The sequence below is a fragment of the Mustela nigripes genome, chromosome 7 (genome assembly GCF_022355385.1).
Source record: "Mustela nigripes isolate SB6536 chromosome 7, MUSNIG.SB6536, whole genome shotgun sequence".
In the NCBI taxonomy this organism is placed as follows: domain Eukaryota; kingdom Metazoa; phylum Chordata; class Mammalia; order Carnivora; family Mustelidae; genus Mustela; species Mustela nigripes.
This window is the reverse complement of record NC_081563.1, coordinates 13,383,619-13,405,179: the sequence shown is the minus strand read 5'-3', so window position 1 is coordinate 13,405,179 and position 21,561 is coordinate 13,383,619. Positions and strand designations below refer to the sequence as shown.

The 21,561-nt window shown below is 37.9% G+C and overlaps 1 long non-coding RNA gene across 1 annotated transcript in view; it reads right to left on the bottom strand.

Moving 5' to 3' along the window:
* The window catches only part of LOC132022223 (uncharacterized), a 166,464-nt gene extending 145,446 nt beyond the window's left edge, over positions 1-21,018 (bottom strand). Inside the window, exons 1-2 of the long non-coding RNA XR_009405548.1 lie at positions 20,937-21,018; positions 7,754-7,825 (exon numbers count right to left, since the gene is read on the bottom strand). This is a non-coding gene — a long non-coding RNA (uncharacterized LOC132022223). The remainder of the gene's footprint in view (positions 1-7,753; positions 7,826-20,936) is intronic.
* Positions 21,019-21,561: the final 543 nt, after the last annotated feature.

The following is a 21,561-nucleotide window of genomic DNA, read 5'->3' as shown; positions in this document are numbered from 1 at the left end:
TTGTTAGCTTATTAAAATGGACACTCTCTTCTCAAAGAAAAGTCTCTATCTCTTTCCCACTTCTGGTGTCGCAATCACAAATCCCTAAACCACAAGGCTGTGCATAGTTGCTGCCAGTCTGTATGTTAGTATCTTTGAGCATGTCTATCCCAGAGTTGTAGAGATGGCTAGTTTCCTGAGGAGCACAATAACTATAATCAAAATACCGATAAGCTAGTATGTTTTGAGTGTAAGATGTCATTCTAACATAATACTACATCTTCCCTCACAATAATCCCTTATAAGAGGTAGATAAATATAGTCATTACCCATACTTTACAAATGAAGAAACTGAAGCATAGGGACAGTCAAAGATCTGGCCAAGGTTTGCACTCAAACAAGATTTGCACTCAAACAGATTGACTCAATGCTGTCAACTATTGTGTGATAACTTATTGAAGTCCAAGTGCAAAAAAAAAAAAAAAAAAAAAAAAAAAAAGGTGGGGGGAGGGTTCTCAGCACTTTGGAATAGAATGTACTCTATACTACCAAAGGCAAAGTTTCACTTGATTTTGTAGGCATTTTTCTCTGAGCTTCCATAGTAATATATATCCATCTAAATTGTCCTCTAGCACACTGCTACAATTATTTGCTTAAACATCTGTGTCTCTGCTTAGGGTATGACAGGCTTAAGAGCAGTGACTATATGCTTTGTTTAGCATCCTCAGTGTCTAGTATAAGACTGGAATATCATTGGTACTCTACAAATTTTGTTAAAGGAGTGAATAAATTAAAGTCAAATTATGTTTTTCATTCTTTCATTATTCTTTTCATTAATTTACTATGGGCCTATTATGGGCCAGATCCCATGCTAAGCACTGTGAACAACAAAATAAACTGGTCATAGTTCCTGCCTTCAATATGTTCTCAATCTAATCAGAAAGCTAGATGAATAAATGGAAAATTTCAATTGAGAGTAAAACATTCTTTGACAGAATGAAGGATGTGGTATTACAGGAACATAAAGAAATAACACAAACTTAGCCTGAGGTTGTCAGTCAGGGCTCCCTAAAAGAGGTTTTGAAACACCCTCTGGGAATTAGCTAGACACCATGGACATAGGCCAGTAAAAACATGGGGGTATTTGGGCACTTTCATGTGGTTGATGTAGTACAGATTACGAGAAGTCCATTGGGAAAGAACACTGAAAATGCAACTAGAGGTAAGATTTAAAGAGCTAAAAAGGTTAAACACTGAATTTCCTCCCCAAAGATCATGGGGAGTCATGGGTATACGGCAAGCAAGCAATAGAGTAGTACTAAAAAAGACCTTAGTTCCACTTCAGGTGAGTCATCGACCAGAAAGCAGGCACTGAGACATGGGGAGAAAAAGAAAGCACAGGGTCTGTCAAGAATGGAGGGTTACAGCTCAATTGTTGGGTGTGAAGAAGCAGAGGAGCAGAAGATAGCACAGAGTGGCCAAGCAGAGTAGTTTTGGATTCATACAGAACTGCACTCAAATCTCATCTCTTGAGGATGTGCTTGTGTAAACTTGGGCAACCTATGTAAATGCTCTGTGCCTCAGTTTCTCTTTCTATTCCCTGAGAATAAAGTCACTAGCCATGTAAGATTGATCTAAAGATTAAAGGGGGTAACATGTAAAATCCTCAACTGGAAAGGAAGGTAAGGATTTCTCTGTATTATGTTAACAACACTTTGCCAAAAGCACAGACATTCTACAGAGAAGCCTTTACCTTCTTCCCCATCTAAGCATTTTATGGGTTATTTACTCTTCATTCCAATCTTACATGGTCAATGTTGTTGTCAGAGAACTCAGGATACAACCAAGAGGAGCACTCTGAAGTTTTTCAGAAGTATTTTTTTCTTTGTACTTGCCAGACTCACATCACATTCAACATCTTCACCCCTCCACTCTACCTTTTTCTAAATCCTATGCTATTATTACCAATACCAGCTGCCCTATTCAAATTGCTCTTTGCTTGGTGTGAAACTCACTTCTGGGATCCATCCACTGATGGGCTTCGAGAGCTCAGCTGGTTAAGAGACCCATGTGGCCTACATGCACATCAAGATACCAATCATCACTCACACACAGCTTATACCAGACAGGATTCTCACTTCAAGCAGCCTATTGCCAATCATGTGGATGAACTGGACTGCTATCAACCATACTAGCAAGAAAACTTCAGAAGTATCAGTCCTATTAAATCGCTATTCCTTAGAATACTTACCCAGGCCGTCACTGTATTTATTTTAATATATTTATTTCAATTGCTCTAAAGATAACAAGGAACCTGAGTGGTCCTATTGTTTCCTCACTCTGGGTGATGAGTTAATCTGTCTCAAGTCATACAATAACCTCCATTTACCCTTAGGCCCATAGTATACCAACTGATGGGCTAGCATGTGGTGGTGCCCCTGGCTTAGAGACCTTCAAGGAGGAAAGGCTCCACTTATCTCAAATCTGCTCAGGAAAGTGACCTTGACTTTACATGGATGATGGCTGGGAAGAGAGGAGCACTTGGGCAAGGAGATGACTAGATTCCAATCTGTGGCCTTTCCATCCAATCAAGGGCATTCCCTTTAGTCAGGCCTACAACCAACAAAATTTGTACCCAGAACACTAACTCAGTAAACAGTAAGTTCTAAAGATGCATACATATAATAGGAGAAATCTGAGCCCTCAGAGAAAGCATAGACATTTTTACAAAATGCAGTTCAAAATGCTAACATGTACTGCAATAAAAGAATGTACAAACATTACAGAAACACCAAGGAGAATGCAAGTATAACACAGGTAAATAACTTTCTTAAATAAAAAAAAATTATTACACTAAATGCTTTACTCCATTATCTTATTTAATTATTATAACAATATTATTACATGCACACCATTGTTATCCTCATTTTACATATAAAGAAATTGAGACTCAGAGCTTAAGACTGTACCTTAAGCATGCACTGAAGGAAAGACTAAAGTACAGATTGTTGAATCTATACATCACCTCAATGGACATTAGGAAGAACCCAGCAATACCTCACTTACACAAAATCATCTAAATCTCCCAAAAGGAGCCAGAGTAGAACCTAGCAGACTCAGACATAAGTTTTCCATCACATGTCCCCAAATGCCTCGAAGTCCCAGACTCTAGAGAGATCCTCTTCAAAATGAATTTCTACTTCCATCTTCTGCCTCTTGATATCTACTGCCTTGGTTCATGAACTCATTTGCTTTTGCCTGAATTATTGCAGCAGTCTCTCTGGGGGCCTGCCTGATTGACTCCACTCAGGTGTTTTACTTTTTTTATTATTTTACTGAGGTATAATGTACACATAACAAAATATAATAACAAGCAACAAATTTAAGTATTTAGTTTGATGAACTTTGAAAATTGTATATATCCCTCTAACTAAAACCTAAAACAATATGTAAAATATATTTGTCTTTACCATAGGTTTTCAACAGTTTGACTATAATATGCCTAGGTATGGTTTTTGTTTTTGTTCTGTTTGGGGTTCAAAGGTCTTCTTGGATATGTGGGTTGATATCTTTCATCAGTTTTGGAAAATTCTTAAGTTGTATCTCCAGCCATTTTCCTTTACCATCTCACTTTCCTCTTCTGGCACTTTAATCACACCTATTTTATGTCATTTGTTATTATCCCACCTATTCTAGATACCATGATCCATTTCTTCAGTCATTTTTCATTTCATGTTTCAGTCTGGATAACTTCTATTGGTCTGTCAAGTTTACTACTCCTTTTATTCTACTGAACTTAGTCTATTATTAAGGTCAGTGAATAAATTATTCAATTCTGGTATGCTATTTCTAGTATTTCCCTTTTTAAAATAATTTCCACTAAGTTCCCTACATACACATGCACGATGTTCACTTTTTCCTCTAGATCTGTAAATATATTTATCATAGCTCATCTAAAGAAATTTTATGACAATCCATCCAGGTCCTTCTCATTTGTGTATAATTCTATGACTATTCTTCTTTTGATTATATTTCCATGTTTCTTTGTATTTTGTATAGCCTTTTTATTGTATGGCACAAATTGTGACAATAGGAGTTGGGGTCAAAAATATTTACCCCAGAAAAGTGTATACTCTTCCTCTAACATAAGCCTGTTTATCTATGTGAGTATGGGTCCAGGAGGGACAGAGATGAGGTTGAGTCCATCTAAACTGGGTTTTGTTACAGATCTGGTTAGGCAATTTACCACTGGCTTTGAGATGATCTGAGGTCACGATCAGGACATTTTCTTCAAAGTAACTTAGGATCTGAGTATGGCAAGACCCAGAAGGATGCATTAAGCTCACTAGACCAGCCTTCAGATTTCTAAACCAGGAAGGTCTCTCTCTATTTTATACCTCAGTCTCCAGCTTTCTAAGTCACTTAGGAGTTATCTTTGCATTCTGGGCTTCTGCTCTGGGTTTTGGTGCCTCAGCATATCCCCTCTCTCCTGCTTCCCTTCCCTCAGTCTTCAGTGGGCTTCTACAGCACCTTCAAGGAAAACCTGTTGCACAGCAAAAATATTTCCCTCAGCTCCCCTGTTCTAGCTATAGTTTTGTGCAAGTCTCTGGTTTGTAGTAAGTGAAAGCTCTGTGTGTTCTGGATGAATCTCACAGTTCTACCCCTTGTCTTCCATAAATTTTTCATATGAGGAATGAATTTTGTGCCTCAGAAGCATTTTATACAGTTCTTCTGCCCTGCCTTAGCCGTCAGTCTACCATGTATCTGCTCTCCATGAACACCCAGAGGAAAATGTTGGTGGATGGATAGAGATTCATTCTGCAACTGGAGATCCTCAGTATTCAAATCCTCATCCAGCCCACGTGTAGCTATTAGGGGTTTATTAAAATGTCAGGCTGTTTCTCTTTACTCCTACATATGGTGTTTCCATGGCTCCTTGTTCCACCAAGGTTGAAAGCCACCATGCATCCCTTCTTTTCTAGGAAAGGTTTGCCTCTTTCTGGAATTCAGCTCATTTAAGTTTCTTTGCATCCTTAGATCTTTCCTGGACTTTTAAATAACTATGATTTTGCAGCCTGGCTTTTTTCTGATTTTTAGGGTAAACGTGGTTTTCTCACGCAAATTTCTGCACCTTAACCAAAGTTGAAAGTCTCCTCCATTAATATTTGACTCCTCGAACTCATCATCCATACATCACCAGAAGCGATCTTTTAAAATATGTCTTATCATGCTATGCCCTGCTTAACCACTCAATGGCTTCTTATTGCTCATACCCTCCTCAGCATGGTTGGCAAGACCTTCCATAAAAGAGATTTTGCTCCTTTTTTCAGCTTTATTTAGTGACTTACATCTTGCAGCCCAATAATATTGAACAATTTCTAGAATCCACTTATTCACCAGGCTTTTCTAAGCTTGGAATATCCTTTTCCTCATATTTTGCACTGGGTTAACTCTTAATCATTGCTTAATACCAACCAGATAAGGCATCACCCTTACCAGGAAAAACTCCTGGCACACTACCTCCTCTTTCCTTCCTCTCCTCACAAAAGTTTAGATGTGCCTCTTCTGTGCTTTCACAACCATAGCCCTGTGTATATACTGTACCCATAATATCTAATATGGACTCATCCGATTATGTTTTACTAGAAGAAACTTCCATTTAGCCAAAGGACTGACTCCTAGTATGTGTCCCACATATAATAATTTCATTGTATACTTACTGAAATCATGAATGAAAAGGAGAAACATCAGATTTAATATCCTAAAACTATTTTAATGCCTATGAAGCAATATCCTAGGTACTGGATGTACAAATTGAACACAGGAGACAAAAATCCCTATTCTCACATTTTTTTTAGGTAACTTCTAGTTACAATACAGGAAAGAATTAAGAATACTAATTATTAGGAATTCTGAGTTAGGCCACAGATTTGACAGGATGCAATAAAAAATAGACAATTTTAGGAGTCAAAAAATTAAATTAAATATCATACAATGACATTTTTCCCCACAGGATGAAATCCATGGTCTGTTCTCAGATTTCCCTTTCCTCAGAAGCTTACTCTCCCTGTCCACCATGGGCTCATTCACTAGCCATACTAAGTCACTCTTCACTTTTTCCATGTTTGTCTGTGCTGACTGTACATATAATATGCTCATTTTTCAGAATTTTTCTTCACCTAACAAACCACTATGTTTTAAGATCACCTCTCTCAACCATTACTTTCTCTGACTGCCATCTTCCAAGTACAGGTGATCCTTAGACCACTCAACTGATATCACTTTATTATAGATATCTGAATGTCAAAATGGAAATTTCAGCTCAGATCTTAAGATAATTGATATTAGACATTAAGTGGGAAAAATATAATGGGCAGGGGAGGTGGGAAAGGTCTTCCTTAAGGTGGGAAAAGTCATTCTGGAAAGGTCACATTTAACCTTAAATCAGAATTTTGAAAAAAGCATTATGATGCAAAAATCTGGAAGAAATAATTCTAGGCAACAGAGACAAGTGTCAAAGATACAATCTTGGTGAAGTTGAGGAATAGAAAGAGCAAAATGATACAAGATGAGATCAAAGGGAACTGTTAGATCATAAAGAAATATTGGAAATAGCAAGGAGATCAAATTTATTCAAATGTTTTTGGATGCCATTGAAGGGTTTTAAATAGGAATATAAAATATGTTCAAACTTACTACTAATCTGGGGAATGTGTGTTAAAACAAGATACCACTTTAACCCTCAAACTGACAAATATTAATAAGTTGGACAATACTAGTGTGCCTAGGTGGCTCAGTTGGTTAAGTGTCTGACTTCAGCTCAGGTCAGGATCTCAGGGTCCTGATATCCAGCCCCACATGGAGGCTCCATGCTCAGTGGAGAATCTGTTTGTCCCTTTCCATCTGTCCCTCCCCCCAGTCATGCTCACATGCTCTCTCTCTCTCTCTCAAATAAATAAATAAATAAAAGATTTAAAGAGGATACACTGGACAATACCAAGAATGAGTGAATAAATAGAAGTGTAAATTATTACAAATTATTACTTGTAGAGTCATTTGGCAACTCCTGTAAAGTTAAAGACATATATACCCAGTAATTCTGTTTCTAATGTATGAAATAGAAAAATGGTTCTCAAATTGGGGGTATTGACCCATTAATAGAACATAAAACCAATGCTGTAGATAAGGAGTAACACTTTTATAAACTAGAATCACATAGCATAGTGTAATCACATAGCATAGTGAAGAATAGGAAATAATCAAAAATTATCAGAAAGTAATCAAGGTTAAGTATCATTTTATGAAATTTCAATTTCAATCATATAAATACATAGAAATATGAAAGACAAAGGTTATAATGTAAAAAATATGCCTTACTGCATTAAAAAATGTTTTAAAAATCACTACCCTAGAGAAACTCTTGCACATGTGCCCTGAAAGGTTTCCAAAAAGGTCAGTTACAACATTTTTTAATATATAGTAAAATTTAAAACAATTTCAATGTTGATCAACACAGAAATGAATAAACTTGTGAAACAAGTTTAAACAACCATATGGTGTAATACTATACAGAAGTGAAACTTAAAAACTAGACCCAAGTAGGTGAATCTCAAAAATAAATCTGAGAGGTATACTACTTGATTCAAATAACACAATATAGTACATACAGTAAAAAACATGCAAAAATTTTCTAAATCTTCATTAGCAATACATATAGCAAAAACATCAATGCATTCATGGAAAAGACATTCACTAAAGTGAAAATAATGTTTACCTTTGAGAGCAAAGGAGAAAGGGTTGATGACCAGGACATTCAGGAAGTTCTCTTCACTTTCATTGTTCAGTTCTAGAATTGAGTGATAGATACATAATTATCCATTATATTATTTTCCACAATTTTTGTATAATCAAAATATTACATATTAAAAAAATAATTCTGCTTGCCATGTGGGGAATATGTGGGGATGAATGTAGTGAAAGCAATAAATAGCCCTCAAGAGGTGTTGGGAGTGGTCTAGTAGAGAGACGATGGAGATGCAGGGTTCATAGAGTCAGTATACAAAATGGGGAGAAGAAATGTTGGATCTATTTTGGAGGTGTAATGAAAGACCTTGGTTGTGAATTAGATATGAAAGGGACTGGTGATGAAATTTAAGATGAAAATTAAGACTGCTTCCTGGTTTTCACCTTTAGTAACTGTCGGGATGGTGTTATTGGCACAGGGAAGACAGAGAGAAACAGCTTTGGAAGGAAAAATCAGAAAGTTTAGTTTGGGTTTGTCCAGTCTGAATTATCTACTCAGCATCTAGCAGAGATGTCAAATAACAATTGAATATAGAAGTTTAGAAGCCAGGAAGTTGCAAGGTCCCACTCTTTAGCATGCATCAGTATCCTTGAGGCACTAGGTTCTTCCACTTGTTGCAAGAAGACATTCAATGTACTTTGCAATGTGTTATTGTCTTGAACCTTAGGATTAAAAATTGCTTTTTATCTTTAGTCTTTCATCTCAAAGCTTTGAAACATATTTGAAGAATTTACCCACTGATAAACCTACTTCTAAAGGAGTCCAGCAGTCAACAGCAACACTAAGCTAAACAGCCACTACTGGGCCCTCCTTCATTGTCACAAACATTTATGGAGCATGAGCAAATCCTATACACAAGCAGCCTGCAGGATCCCTTTGGGAATGAAGTTTTCACCCAAACCGTCACTGCCCTGAGGACATGAAATATAATGGAAACCAGAAGATAAACATAACAATCATTCCATAACACTCAATTTCCATTAAGTATTTTGGAGTGCATAGTATGTATCGGGCACTGCCCTAGATCTGGGAATTTTAACAGTGAGCTTGACACTTAATGCTGGTTAGAGCCAAAAAGCAAATGAAGACAAAGTTGCATCTCTAATAGCAAATGGGAAGTAAATAAAAATAAGGAGTCTAATAATTAAAATAATTTAATATCCTCTAGATTAAGGGTCAGCACCCTTTTTCTGTAAACGTTCAGATAGTTAATATTTTAGGCTTAATAGGGCATATAGTTTCTGTTGCACCTACTCAATTATGCCATAGTATCACAAAAGCAGCCACAGACAACATGGAAAACAAACAAACATGGCTGTGGGCCAAAAATATATTTTTATGGACACTAAAATTTGAATTTCATGTCACTTTCACACTCACAAAACACTAGTCTTTTGACTTTTTTCCACCTACTTAAAATGTAAAAACTACTCATCAGTCACAGAACATATAAAAATAGGAGGTAGGATGTATTTAACCATGGCCCATCGGTTGCATACCCTTGCTCTAGATCAACTTCACAATTCCATCTCAGCCATAAGATTAGTTGCATAATTTGCAGGGCCCACTGAAAAATTAAAGTGTGTGGAGATCAAACATTATTCAGAATTTCAAGACAGCTATGGCATAGCATTAAAGCAAGTGTGGGGCCCTTCTGAGTATGGAGCCCAGTGTGACTGTATAGTTCATAAGCCCATGAAGCTGGGTTGTCATGTATTTATATCTTCATTGCATTTCTATTTTACTAGGTGTAAACTGACTGTCATAGACAGTATTTTAATTATGTGTCCCTGCATCTAGTATTTATTTTAATTTTGTACCACTGGAACCTAACATAGTACATGGCACAGAGCAGGTGTTCAAACCAAACTTAATAGGATGAAGGCAGAATGCAGGAATGACTACAGTTAGAAGTTTTGTATATTTTGTTTCTTGAACTACATAGAAAAAATGATACTCTACTGTCCCGGAATGTTATAGTTCCTTGAAAACCTACCCAGAGGTCTACAGATATGCATTTCTGGAATTTGAGTTATAAAATCATCTTGGTTTTTCCTTGCGACGTTGAGCTCTCTTTCTCCAGTCTCATCTCATCTCTCCTCCCACCTGGTACCTCACTCTCCAGGAAGAAGCATCCACTTCAGTTTCAAATGGGCCAAGTCCTCTCAGCTCCTGGAGTTTTTGCGTGTTGCTTCTTCTTCCTGGAAAGACTTTTTACCATCTCCCCTTGGATGAGCCTCAGTTTCCTTCACAGCTTTATTTGTCATCTTGATCCAGAAGCCTGTCTTCTCACACTGTTCCCTACAACCTGCACTGGGTGCCACTCCTGCCATCTCCCAGACTTCCTGTCCCTGTGTCAGAGCGCTAATGGGGAAGCTTTGAGACTTCTTCCCCTGCTCCTCCAGTAGAGCTGGGCCAGCTTGTCAGAGGCAGGGATCATAGGGGCACTCATCTTTGTCTCTTAAGCACTTGGCACACAATAGATGTTCCATAATGTTTGATAAGTCAATGTATGAATGAGTGTATTGAAAAGCAGCCAGTAAATGTAGTCTGCCTAGGTCTTTTATTCACTTATTTATTTTTTAAGATTTTATTTATTCATTTGACAGAGAGAGAGAGAATGAGCACAAGCAGGAGGAATGGCAAGAAGAGGGAGAGGGAGGAGCAGGCTCCCTGTGGAGCAGGAGCCAGATTTGCAGCTTCATTCCAGGACCCTCAGATCATGAGCTGAATGGAAGGCAAACACTTAACCAACTGAGCTACCCCCGCACGCCTGCCTCGGTCTTTTAAAGGCTTATTTCCCTTGGGAAATCAGAACTAAAACAACAGCCTGAAGCACCCCCCAAACCCCCAGAAAAACAACAGCTCAAAAAGTTCACAAAACTCTGGAAGAGGATCTCCTTGGAGGAGTGTGGCCCATTGTGGATGGTGAAGGCAGCTGTGGCCACCCAGTGGTCGCTATTACAGTTCTCCGCAAAGCCTCATCAAGTCTGAAGGGAAGGTTCTGCATTTGCTTTTCTCTTGTTTCATCACTGATTCATTCATGAGGCAAATATTTATTAGGTCCCAGGCACTGTTCTAGCATGGGGATGTGTCCGTGAACCGAAACAGCCCCCTTTCTCATTAAGCTGACTCTCTAGTGGTGAAAATAGACAATAAACAAATAAACACACAATAAATGTCAGATGATAATAAGAGTTATGAAACACAAGAAAAACACAGTGAGGGACTTGGGGGTGGGTGGTCAGGGAAGGCTGCTCTGATTAGGTGAAAATTGAGCAGGGACCTGAAAGAAGTGTGGGAGTGTGTCAGCAGCAGTCCCTGTGGGGTGGAGGGAAGGATGCCAGAGCCCTGGGGCAGGAAGGAACAGCAAGTGGTCAGTGTGGCTGGGTGTGGGAGGAAGGGGACCAGGGATAGTGAGAGAAAATCTGTCAAAATCCAGTCAAGGAGGATCAGGAGGCTTTCAAAGGCCATGATGAGAACTTTGGAATGATTCTTCATTTATTCAATTCTATTATTTTACTTTTAAAAAGAATGATAATAATAATCATAATACAGAGTAGATTTGGAGAATCTTCTGAATCTAGACACACTTTTCAGAATTTCGCAATTTTTATTTATTTATATTTTAAAAATTTTATTCATTCATTTGAGAAAGTGAGAAAGAGACTGAGAGAGAGAGAGAGAGAGAGAACACGAGCAGGGAGTGGGACAAACAGATTCCTGCTGATCAGGGAGCCCTATGGAGGGCTCAATCCCAGGACCCTGGCATCATGACCTGAGCCAAAGACAGATGCCCAGCCAACCGATCCAACCCGGTGCCCCAAGATTTTCACAATTTTTATTTTTTTTTTATTTTTTTATTTTTTTTTTTTTAAAGATTTTATTTATTTATTTGACAGACAGAGATCACAAGTAGGCAGAGAAGCAGGCAGAGTGAGATGAGGAAGCAGGCTACCCGCTGAGCAGAGAGCCCGATGCGGGGCTCGATCCCATGACCCTGGGATCATGACCTGAGCCGAAGGCAGAGGCTTTAACCCACTGAGCCACCCAGGCGCCCCGATTTTCACAATTTTTAAAGTGCCAATATGAACCAAGTAGGAGAAAACATTTGGTTTTACCCAAGATTCTTCTAGAGAAGCTCAGCTAAGAAATGACATGTAAGCTTTTGGCATATCTTCAAGTAGCATCCATAATAGAGCTCATTATCATATGACCATTATCATATGACCATGATATGATCATATCATATGACCATTATGCAAACGGTCAAATCATAGCCTTCAAAATTTGCTTCCATGGAGTATATTTCAGATATCAGTTAGTCTTTTGTTGATGTTGTTTGTTTGTTTGTTTTTTAAGATTTTATTTATTTGAGAGAGAGCAAAGGTCAGAGAGAATGGATGGTGGGGAGGGGCAAAGGGAGAGGGAAAAGCAGACTTCCTGCTGAGCAGAGAGCCAGATGCAAGACAGAATGCCAGGACCCTGGGAGCATGACCTGAGCTGAAGACAGATGCTTAACCAACTGAGCCACCCCAGGCACCCCTCAGTTAGTCTTTTTTGTGACCAGCATTAAGGAAACCTCCTGGAAAAAAATCTTGCTACTCATTGTTGTTGCCAAAAATGACGAATATTTATATTGTACATTTATGTTTGAGCAATTCTGTATTCAAATGCTTATCCTGCTAAGGATCCAACCTCTGTTTCATTGTGTTGTCAATGAGAACTGAAACGAAATCACAAAGGGCACCTATCACTCTGCAAGCAGAAGATCTGGGTTCAAATCACAGCTCTAGGACCTCCCTGCTTTGTATCCTCAGGCAAGTGTCCTAAACTTTTCTCTTCAGTTGTGTCATCTGTAGAGTGATGATGCTAATAATAGCACCCACTTGCCTGGGTGACTGGGAGGTTTTAGCATGCCCAGATTGTAGTAGGCATTACATATATGTTTGGTATCATTAATGTTTATAATAACATATGATTGTATATTGGATTCTGAAAATACTATTTTTTATAAAAATCAAAAAGGATTCAGTTATTTATTTTCAAATTTAAGTTAATTCCACTTTAAAAATTTTCTAATTTCCAAACAACAAAGTCAATGTAATCATCAGCTGCTCTCAGAGACTGTTTCTCTACACAGAAATGAATAGTTTTAGAATGAATGAAAACGGAGTACTCTTAAATCAAGAGTTTCATAATTTCATTGATTAATCAAGGCATTTGTGTCCTCTTTAGTCCATATGGTTTGGTGGGATGGTGGCTGGGTAGAAAGTTTCGACTATTCCTGTGTGTCCATATGCCCCATATTCCTCTGAGGAGGAAGGATAAGGAAGGGGCTGAACTGTGTGGTCATTGGAGAACCAGCGCAGTCTGAAAATCTGACCATTACAAAATCTGAGATCCCATGCTTACATTTTTGTCCCATAGCTTTTCAACTCATAGAGGGCTCAAAAACAGATTCTGAAAAATACAGTTAGAAAATTAATTTTAATCCATTTGATATTTCTTCCTTACATACTGACCTAAATAGAGGTTGGAACCAGGGACTTTTTAAATGAGTGCAAGAGACATTACAAAAGCTGGGTAGAGAGAGTAGTATAGTTGCAATGAAAACCATACAGTCCACAAAGTCTATAATAGTATCTGGCCCTATATAGAAAGAGTTTTTCAATCTCAGTTCTAAAACAGTGTCTGACATATAGTATGTTCTTAACAAATTTGCTGGAGGGATGGATGGATGAATGGATGGATGGATGAATGAATTTAACCTTCATGAAAACTTAATTTCATAAAAGTTTTAAATGGTAGAGTTGAGATTTGAACTGAGTTCAGTGACTCCAAAGTCATGCCTATTACACTGTATCATATTTCCTTCCTAACGAAACTCCCATATGTTTAGCACTTTACCATTTAAAAGACGTTAGTATTCTATTCCTTTTTGGCATTAGTGACAATCTCCTCAGAAGTTTTGCCATTATCATCCCATTTTTTTAGATGGGGAATTGGGCTCAGAGAGGCAAAGTAATTTGTCCAGCAACACTCAGCTAGTAGGAGTCTGAACTGGGAACCAGGACTACCCTTTGCCTTTACCGTGTTTAAAAGTCTGTTTATCTTCATTTATCATCTGTGCTTCTGAAGAGTATGAACTTATCTTATTTATCTTTATACTCTCAATACCTAGCCTAGTTTGAGGCTCATGGTGAATGTCCCATAAGTGGCTGGTAAATAAATGGTGATAACTCAATCATGCAACATTAACCTGTTCAAGAAACAAGGTTAATCTGTGTGAGGTTCACTGGCCAAGCTCAAAACCTGGCTGTTCACAGGTTGTTCTAATTCACAAATTTCAACTTTCATAGGCTCTTCTCCCTAATTCCATGCTTATTATTTATAAAAGACAAAATGCCTAAGTAAGGAGATTACTTTCCAATCCAAAAATACTCAAATCTAACATACCTCTCCTTACTAAGGTCAAGTGACTTCCCTTTGAGACACACATGTATCATCTACTTCCTTTTTAAAATCTACACACCAATAGATGTACACTGTTCTTAAACTATGCTGTGCCTTCCTTGAAGAAGCATGAGACATTCTTTAAACATTAAGATGATGGTAAGGGATGAAATGTTTGTATAATTTTCCTTTTTGACAACTATCATAGAGTTTATGGGAAATATGATTAATAGTATAAAAATTGTTTCTATCTTTGGCTAACCAGTATCCGGTAATGAATCAACTCATCACAACTGAAGATAACGTGTACTCTGCTCAGATTTCTTAAATATGACATGATTGCAAGTGGAAATATTCCAAATCATGAAATATTTACACAGCAATGAAAACAGTTAAGACACAATAGGCATGTAGGAACATTGTTCTGGGTAGAAAGACAAAAGTAATGTGCTGACAGATGAACAGATATATGAACCTTTTATAAGAGCCTAGCACATCTCTCAGGATAGGCTTGTCTTCTTTAGGAGTTAGTGATTCAGAGCTCTTTCTATTTTTGAGATGCAGCAGTCACAGGATATTTGCTTCCAGTTTTGGGTTATAGGATAAAAGCTAAAGTGAGAAATAGCTGCTCTAGACTTTGGCCAAGAATCATTTCTCTCAATCTCTCAATCCCTCTCTCCCTCTCCCACCTTCTCCCCTCATCCTGATCCCTCCTCCTCTGATTTCCTCCACTTCTTTCTCCTCCTTCTTTTTCCTTCTTCTCTCTCTCTTTCATTATTTCTACTTCTATGTCTCTCCTTTTCCTCCTCCTCCTCCTACTCTTCCTACTCCCCCTCATCCTTCTCCTCCCCTTGACCCCCGCCCTCTCTTTCTGTCTCATTTTCCCTGAACTTGTGTTGCTTTCATGACTCAGGGTGAAAAACTATATTATCAGCACATAATATTCAGGGATCCTTTTAAAATATTGTTAAACATAGAAGAAATTAATGATCAAATACATGCCAAATTTCTACATATCCTTCATTAACATGTGAACAATGTATTGTTACAGCATCTAAACAATTTAGAGTCTGGGAACTTACTTCAAGATTCCACATTAAATTAATCTACAAAATTTGCACTGACCCAAGTTTCCCTTCAGTGCATCCTCTCTCCCTTCTAGATTCCATTATCACTAGGATAAAATAATCAAACTAATATTTTGTAATAATAATCCTAATCTCTCACCAGCATAGTAAGTAAACAGAGTATTTGTAAACAGATATCAGAAAGCTGTTATTTGTAGAAAATTTACCTCCAAAAGTATTAGATTATCTTTGGCATAAGATGAGCTGTGAAACTTATTATTTTTAAGAACCTTTTCATTTTGAAAGAGCATAGCCTACATTTGTAGGATGCCAGGTATCATTTGCCTTGAATTCAAGAATGGATTACTTACTATTTCTCCCACTGTTCTATCATTCAAGAAATTCTTAATAAGAGAGAAAATAAACTATTGTATTTAATTATCCAAATAAAAGATTTTAAAAAAAGACAGCATTTCTTTTAATGGTATTTATCAGTCTATTGTTAAAAAAGAAAAACAAAACAAAACAAACATACAAAAAAATGGGCCCAAGATGGAGTCACTTAATGCTAGGGCAAGTCACCAAACCAGGATTTAGTACCTAACCTAACTGCAGTTTTTTTTTTTTTAAAGATTATTTATTTATTTATTTGACAGACAGAGATCACAAGTAGGCAGAGAGGCAGGCAGGGAGGAGGAAGCAGGCTCCCCGCTGAGCAGAGAGCCGACGCGGGGCTCGATCCCAGGACCTGAGATCATGACCCGAGCTGAAGGCAGTGGCTCAACCAACTGAGCCACCCAGGCACCCCACCTAACTGCAGTTTTGACCTCTTCCAGAAATGTAGTCTTAACTAGTCATTCAGGAATTTTCTGGTCAGCACCAATGAAGTAATCCATCAAGTGGCCAGCCTTCCTCCCCCAAAGGTTGATGAGGTAATCTACATGATAAAACCCGATGCCCTACCCCTAAGGGAAGGTGACATTGCTTGAAACAATCCATCTCCTTTGCTAATAACTCTTGCCCCACCCTCCTTATAAAAACCTTCCATTTGTAAATCTCTTCTTCTGTCTCTCTAAAGAAATTAAAAATAAATAAATAAACTCTTCTTCCAGTTACCTTATACTTTATGGATGTGAACAGCCAGATTTATAAGAGGCTTAAAACAAGTTAGATTTACGCAGTTGAATTTTTGCTGTTTTAACACTACAAAACCAGGTTACTCAGCCATGGTCTTTCTTAACTGATATACATCTGCATTCTCTTACCCTTGATATCATTAGGGGTCTATAAGTAGAATTGACAAGCAAGAACCACCTTTAGCTTCAGGTTTATTCAAACACTCAAAGTATTACTATTACTGTCATTAATCTCTTCAGTGAAGCCTCCATAGCCTAAAGACTAACTGCACAATGTATTTATCCATATTTACTTATCCAAAGGCAAGGGAAATGTAAGTGGCTTTCCAGTGACAGTAAGCACCTCTTCTTTGTTTAGACTCAGTAAGAGCCCATTCTATGGACAGGTTGATAGCTGTACACCATCTGGGAGCTTCAGGATCTCCTTGTATCAGTCAATGGTGTGAGCAGGCTATAGGCAAGGGACAACTTGGCTAAATCAAAACACAATGTGTTTATTTGTTGCTGGCTTTTGACTTTTACTAAGATATCAGGCATTTTTTTTTTTGGAAGATTCATGTATGTATTTATGTATTTATTTATTTGAGAGAGAGCATGAGAGAGTAGGATCAGGGGCTGATGGAGATAATATTTAAGCTGACTCCTCACTGAGTGTGGAGTCCAATGGGGCTCAGTCCCAGGACCCTCAGATCATGACCTGAGCCAAAACCAAGAGTTGGATGCTTAACTAACTGAGCCACTCAGGTGCCCCAAGAAATCAGGCATTTTGGGTTCCACTGAGATAAATTCGCCAATGGATGGAGCAATTGTGGTAGTTTCCACTGACTTTATGTTAATATTTTTACCACCAAGTTACCATTTATGATGTGATGACTATATGTCAGGCAGTCCACTAGGTATCTTACATATATCATCTTATTTAATCCTCCCAACCACTAAGCCATTATGATCATTATCCCCATTTTACTGATAAGGACACTAAGACTTTCAGAGTTTACATTCCAGGGCACATAGCTAATAAATAGTAGATCATGGTCTTAAATCCAGGTCTGTTGGAGTCTATAGTTTAAGTACTCCCCCCAGCACACACATACACAATTCTTTATTGGCAATCATATTTAGTATAAACAATTATTAACACAGATTGCATATTATATGTCTCTTTTTAATAATGTAGTTAAAATAGTCTTCCCTCTAACAGCAACCTTCCTCTTGAATTTATTAGAACTCCGAAGCATAAACACAAGGCCTTGCATCAGGAGAAGTAAGTTCTGGCCTTGAATTTACCACCAATTTGCTGTGTGATTTGGAAAATTCATTTCCCTCCTTGGGCTTTAGTGTTGAGATCTACAAAATAATGGAGTTGAGTTATATTATCTCTAGAGTCACTCACCATTTTGAGATTCTGTGAACTGTCCATTGGTTGAGAAAGGCTTGTCTTCATGAAAGAGTATATTTTATCACAACTGCAATGATCATGATTTTTCAAAAAATTTTAAGAAATGAGCTTCATCTTTAATAATTAAGTTATGTCTGAGAAAAGTAACCATCTGAACAGTCTAGCTATAAAGATGGGAAATGCAGACATTATGTTTTCGCTAATGCCCTGTCAATTCTGAGATAGGTCCCTTTACTCTCATTTTACAAGAAGATTAAAGTGCCAAGAAGTAAAGTTACTTGTCTAAGGTTATGTAGTTAGTAGGTAGTACAGTAGTGACTCAGACTCAGACCCCTTTCTGGAATCACAGGCTGTCAGGGATGGAAGAGGTTTTGAAAGTCACATTGCCTAATGTTCTTTCTAAAATTAGGTTAATACTGGGCTGCCCGATCCTGTAAATAACTTTTGATCCTTTGTACTGGATATAGGTATGAAATATTACTACATCTCCTGTGGTTTAGAGGAAGAGAGAAGAGACGGGAATAAAACTCATTAAAACAGGGGCAAAAAGTGGATCCAATGAAGTAAAGGAAAACCTGAGTTTAACACAGTGATTAGGAACCCAGGGCTTCAAACAGACTGACCTGGGTTCAATCTTGAGTCTGACACTGCATGGATATGTGAAAAGGCAAAGCATTTACTTTAAACTCAGTAACCCTCAGTGGTGTCTTCATCCATGAAATAGTACAGTATGTACTTCACAGGGTCACTATAGAGATTAAATGGGACACTCTATGTTAAACTGCTTAGCAGAGTACCAGGCACATAGAGAAAAGTGGCCTACTGTTCTTAATTCTTTCTCAGTGAGCTACATGAAACTACACCCCTTACTTAGCTCTGACCTCAAGGGCTCCAGCCTTTCTCCCTCATTCCCCACCACGATCATAAATAAATTGCATTTCACTAAAGACAAATTGTGTTCATGGTTCAATATCTGGCCTCAATGATTTAACCAGTCCTTCCAGGTAGCAGTTGCATTAACAACGATTAACAGATATACAAGTACCAACAACCCCATGGTAGAGCTTCAGTACTCAGTACAGATCTCCACCTGCTTGACAACATCATCACAGACCAGGTAGAAACCTATGCTACCTTTCACCAAAAAATACTTGGCAAGAATTAGGAATGTCAAAAAAATGAGGAGGGAAGGCAAAGCATGAGGTAAGCTCAGTACTTCAGACTCGGATATGAAAGAGATGGATGGTTAGTGATAGGGCTATGCCAGACTCTGGTAGCTTGGATGATTTGTCTTGCATAAGCTTGTCTGAAACAATTAATTCTTATTTACATGCAATTTTTATAGTACTTTCCTTGGAAAACTTGAAGGTTCTCAGCCCAGTACCTCAAGTTCTTCCAAGGAACAATTTAAATAAATAGTTCTCAGCTACAACAAGGTGGGCAAGGATTGAAATAACCAGAGAACAATAAGGACAGTGGGCAGCAAATGGGAAAATGGAACAGAGACAATAATTTATAATGAGTGGAAGCATAACAAGGGAAGGTAATCACACTAGTGGTGCTGACTTTGCCTCTCACTCTAGAAAGGGCCTGGTTATTTTCAGGATGTCTGCTCCAACTTTCTCTCTGCCACCTTTCCTTTTATGTCAAATTATGAGGGTCTGGAGGACAGGACCATATCTTTCCTCTTGTGTGTTTGACCATAAGAGCTCAGTAAATGCTTTTTGAATGAATGGCTGAAATCAGAGTAAACTCTAAGGTGTACAAGCACCTAGACTTACAACACTACATTTTCTGTCTTCTCAAACTCCATAATTATGTTCTACAGTTTGGCATGGCTATGTCTCACTTTTCTTTTTCCCCCCTACTAGGAGTATAAACAACCAAATAATGTGGTCTTGAATCTTGTCTACTTGTGAAGGGTGGGAAGCTATAGAAATAAGTTTTATGCTGCTAATGGTCTCAGTGTCCTCTGGCTCAATATTTAGTCCTTCTAAACATCACTACAAATTAATTCAGTTAAAGTTTGAGAGGAAATACATGATCTTATGCCCCTTTCTATTGAAAGATTCTGCTAAGACTTCGGGAATATTTAGCTGACTATTTTTAAAGCATGAAATATACATAAAACTATATAGATATTTGTTGGTTTTTTTAAAGATTTTATTTATTCATTTTTTAGAGGGAGAGAGAGAGCACAAGCAGGAACATCAGGAGAGTAGGAGAGAGAGCCCTAATGTGGGGCTCAATCCCAGAACCCTGAGATCATAACCTGACCCAAAGGCAGACACCTAACTGACCTAGCCACCCAGGTGCCTCAGATATGTTTTCGGATATAGGAAAGCATTCTAGCCTAGAACTTAAGATGAAAACAAATGCTATGGGCAAGGTAGAATGGTATATCAAAAATTGTTAAATGGAAATTAAAGCACCAGAGTTCTGGTTCTATCTCAGCTTTAACCTGTCATGTGATAATGGACACATTGTTCACCTTTTCTGGACACCAACTTCCCATTTTTTTTAAAGATTTTATTTATTTATTTGACAGATAGAGATCACAAGTAGGCAGAGAGGCAGGCTAAAAGAGAGAGAGGAAGAAGCAGGCTCCCTGTCAAGCAGAGAGCCCGATGTGGGACTCGATCCCAGGATCCTGGGATCATGACCTGAGCCGAAGGCAGAGGCTTAACCCACTGAGCCACCCAGGCACCCCCCACCTTCCCATTTTTAAGTTGAGATGGGTTAGTTATTCATAGCCGTAAAACTGAAAGAGGCTGGTAATAAATTAATATGGAGCTGAATTTATACCACACATGAATACAGTGCTCATAAATACAAAAGCATACAATGTGTGCTATTTAAAATCTGCCGCAACACTGGGCACCTGGGTGGTTCACTTGGTTAAGTGTCTGACCTTTGGTTTTGGCTCAAATCATGATCTCACTGTGTGTGAGACTGAGCCCTGTATCAGGCTCCACACTCAGATGAAATCTGCTTCAGATACTCTCCCTTCCTTTCCCTCTGCTCCTTTCCCTGCTCACTTGTGCTCTCTCTCTCTCTGTTAAGTAAATCAAATGTTAAAAAATAAAGAGGGGTACCTGGGTGCCTCAGTGGGTTAAACTTCTGCCTTCAGCTCCCATCATGATCCCAGGGTTCTGTGATTCCCATGTGGGCTCCCTGATCAGTGGGGAGTGGAGTATGCTTCTCCTTCTGCCCTTCCTCCCACTCATGATCTTTCTCTCTCTCTCTCAAATAAACAGTTCTTTTTTTGAAAAAAGAAAGATAATCTTAAAAATAAATAATAAATAAAATAAGCCACCACCACAAAAAAAAAAAAAGATTAAACTTATATAGCTGGGCAAAGAAATGTCTAATGAAGTAACATTATCAAGGGTAAAAATGAAAATAAATTTGGATCCGAAGGAAATAAATGAGGAAAGAAAAGATTTTGATGACTTTCCAAAACTAACTTAAGTCACATTGTTCAATAATATTTAGCAATATTTATTCAAGATAAAAACTGCAGGATTGCAACAAGTTGTTCTAATTTTAATGTCAAATGAAGGATTAAAATGGAAATTAATGCACTTACTCCCATAAGAGGAAGAAATTAAAAAAATAATAATTTCAAGCAAAACAGTGGTAACTTACAGAAGTATTTTAGTTATTTCTAAGAAACTAGTAGCCATAATACATATATCAGAACTATTTCCTACAAAGTAA